Source organism: Abrus precatorius, unplaced genomic scaffold (genome assembly GCF_003935025.1).
Source record: "Abrus precatorius isolate BTA unplaced genomic scaffold, Abrus_2018 Scaffold2, whole genome shotgun sequence".
Classification (NCBI taxonomy): Eukaryota; Viridiplantae; Streptophyta; class Magnoliopsida; order Fabales; family Fabaceae; genus Abrus; species Abrus precatorius.
In genome coordinates this window covers 15931580-15935242 of record NW_020874362.1, presented here as the reverse complement: position 1 = coordinate 15935242, position 3663 = coordinate 15931580, and the positions used below count along the sequence as shown (strand labels likewise).

General features: G+C 37.5%; 1 non-coding gene across 1 annotated transcript; it reads right to left on the bottom strand.

The window, feature by feature from the left end:
* Positions 1-3171: 3171 nt before the first annotated feature.
* On the bottom strand, positions 3172-3276 carry LOC113860399. The gene has a single exon (XR_003503852.1). It is a non-coding gene; the product is annotated as a small nucleolar RNA R71 (small nucleolar RNA).
* Positions 3277-3663: the final 387 nt, after the last annotated feature.

Genomic DNA, 3663 nt, shown 5'->3' with positions numbered 1-3663 from the left:
CCCTCTTCTATTTTTGGATAGAGATACTTTCTCATTGTGGTAGATGATAAATCAAGATATACCTGGACTTACTTCATGAAGTAGAAGCCAGAAGTCAGAAGTAGCTACACATTTGAAAGGCTTTATAGCCATGGTGGAGAATCAATTTAATAAGAGAATAAAATGTGTAAGGTCAGACAATGGACCAAAGTTTAATTTGAGATCATTCTTCAATGAGAAAGGAATCATTCATCAAAAATCTTGTGTGGAAACTCCATAGCAAAATGGGATAATGGAAAGAAAGCATTAGCACATCATGACAGTGGCTAGAGCTCTTATTTTTCAATCTCACATTCCTAAATGTTTCTGGATTTATGCTATTTCACATGTTATTTTTCTTATTAATAGGCAGCCAAGCAGATTTCTGAAAAATCTCACTCCTTATGATATTCTTTATCAGCAGCTTCCTAACATTAGCAACTTAAAGAGTTTTGGTTGTTTAGCTTATGCAAGCACCTTACAAGCTAACAGAAAGAAGTTTGATCCTAGAGGAAGAAAATGTGTTTTTTTGGGTTTCAGACACAATGTGAAGGGATATCTCTTATATGACTTATTATCCAGAGAGACTTTCCTTAGTAGGCATGTAGAATTTTTTGAGCACATCTATCCTTTCCTGAGCAAAGAAACTATTGATGTTGATTATCTCTGTCCTAATGATCACTCTCACACCATTCCCTTACCTCTACTAAATTTTGAATCAACTACAGAATCATCACTTACTGATGAATCCACTTTTTATTATATTTTTACTTGCCTTTTTGGTGCTCTTTGATAGAAAAAATGGACTTAGATAGTGAAAATAATATAGAAATCACATTTTGAGTAAATATCATAGGTTTATTAATTTTTGGTTAATTTGCATTTAATTACATAGATATAGATTGCAATTTTAATTATCTTGATTATTTTGCAGAGTGCTCAAGTTAAATTTGAGAAATCTTGGTTCTTGGATGAAAGTTTCCCCCAAAGTAGCCACTTTTAGGAGCAAAAGTGGCAACTACAACAAGTCTGGGCATTAAAAGTTCCAAAGTAGCCACTTTCAAGACCAAAAGTGGCCACTCCAGAAGCTCCAGGGACACTAAATTGGAAGCATGATGCGCGTGGCCACTATTGCCTTTCAAAGTGGCTACGCGCATCCAAAGTAGCCACTTTCAAGACCAAAAGTGGCAACTTCAGAAGCTCCAGGACGCTGATTTTGAAGCCTTCCTGCGCGTGGCTACTATTGGCTCTCAAAGTAACCACGCGCACCAAAGTAGCTACTTTCAGCACAAATAGTGCCAACTCCAGAGAAGCGGCAATCCTCCCATCCTGCGCGTGGACACTTTCAAGGCCCAAAGTGGACACTTTCAAAGGCAAAAGTGGACACTTTGGTGACATGTCATCCACTATAAATAGATTTTAGGAATTAGGGTACGGGACTTTTGACACTTTACACAATTTTTCTTTGCCAAATTGGGATAATTTCTTACGACATTGGAGTCTTGGGTGATAGCCAAGGGTCCTCTATAGGTTTTAATTTCCAATTTCTCTTTTGATTTTTGTTGAATTTGCATTAATGATGTTTACGTTCTTGCATTTCTTTCTCTCATTTGTGAAGCCCATCCATATGGAGGGCTAAACTTCCTTGTAATTCCTAGTCAATGCACATGAATCTTGAATTCTTGGGATTAATTGCAATACAAATCTTTCTTTCCTTGAATTTATTAACCCCAATCTCTGAATGAAATGGAATTTGCATGAAGGGAACATTGCTTAATTTTGGTTAATCCTTGAGGTTGCTTAATCTTAGGGATAGAGATTGGAGCCCATTAAGATGCTTAATTTTAATTGGGATGTTAAAGTTAGTCTTCGCTTGTTAGATTAACTTAATTTAAGGGAAAGAAAGGGGATTATTGAATCATTTAGAAGAATAATGATAGAACTCATTGCTTGACTAGGGATTACTCATTTTAATTGATTGAATTTCATTAATTTACATTTCGTTCTTGTTTAAAATCCAGAAATTGACAAACCTCCCCCCAATTTACTTGCTTTAAAATACATGTTCACACTTGTTCGATGTATGTTCTCAACCAAAAAATCCTTGGAGACGACCTAGGATAACACCCTAGTACTGCATTCATTTCTTTGCATATTTGATGAGGATTAATGACAATCTTTTGCATGACGAGTAGCCCAAATATCGTTTCACCAAAATTGGCGCCGTTGCCGGGGAGTTTTTGGTGCTGAACTTATGTTGAACATGATTGGTGCTCTGTTTTTGTGTTTTGCATGTTAGTACGTTTGTTTCATTTTGAGTTTTTGTATTGTGTTGATAGTCATACGAATTTAGTAGTCTGTTTCTGCATTGTTATTGCAAGATTTTCTGCATCATTTCCTTCATTCAAGTGCTGAAAATTTTCAATCACTCACTTTCAATTTTCTGCACTCATTTTGCTGCATATTTCTCTGTTTTTCTACACTTTTTGCTGCATAATTCTGCATAATTCTACAGAGAAATTTTAAATTGTTCTTGTCATTTCATTTACTCAATTTGTTTTCAATTTAGTTAGTTGATATCTAGTGCATGACCCGATCAAACTCTGGAGATTTGTATCCATTAGACTAGGAGATTGATAGGACTTTTTATAGGAACCTTAGGACACATAAGGATCACTCTGAACACTCTGAATCATTATCATCACCTACTGCATCTTTGCAATCTGTGACACCAAATTCTGTTTACTCTTCTCCATTTTCACTTAACTCTAGTTTTGGAGCAATGGCAGGGGACGAGAGGACTCTTAAGGAGCTAGCTGCACCGGATGTCACATACCAAACATTATGCATCCAATATCCAGATGTGGATGCCCCTTTTGTTTTGAAAACTGGATTAATTCACCTTCTACCTAAATTCCATGGTTTTGCAGGTGAAGACCCTCACAAACACCTAAAGGAGTTTCACATTGTATGTTCCACTATGAGACCTCAAGGTGTTCCGGAGGAGCATGTCAAATTGAAGGCATTTCCATTCTCTCTTATGGATTTGGCTAAAGACTGGTTGTATTATCTTCCACCTGGCTCTATTACAAGTTGGGACACCCTCAAGAGATTGTTCTTGGAAAAAATTTTCCCTGCCTCAAGAGCTGCCTCAATAAGAAAGGAAATATGTGGTATTAGGCAGTTGGAAAGGGAAAGTTTGTATGAATATTGGGAGCGTTTCAAGAGACTTTGTGCTAGCTGCCCCCATCATCAGATAAGTGACCAGCTCCTAATCCAATACTTCTATGAGGGCTTACACCCAATGGATAGGAGCATGATCGACGCAGCTAGTGGGGGAGCCCTAGTTGACAAAACTCCCGTTGCCGCTAGAAACCTCATTGAAAATATGGCAGCTAACTCTCAACAGTTTGCTACAAGGCAAAATTCTCTCATGTCTAGGAGTGTTAATGAAATTCAAACTTCAGACTCACACAAGCTGGAGCATAAGCTAGATGAGTTGGCTTCTATGGTGAAACAGTTGGCATCCATCCAAAAGAATTATGCTGCATATACACCATCACCTCCATCCATTCCAGCAATGCTTTGTGGGATTTGTTCATCTACGGATCACTTCACTGATAGTTGCCCCACATTGCAAGAAAC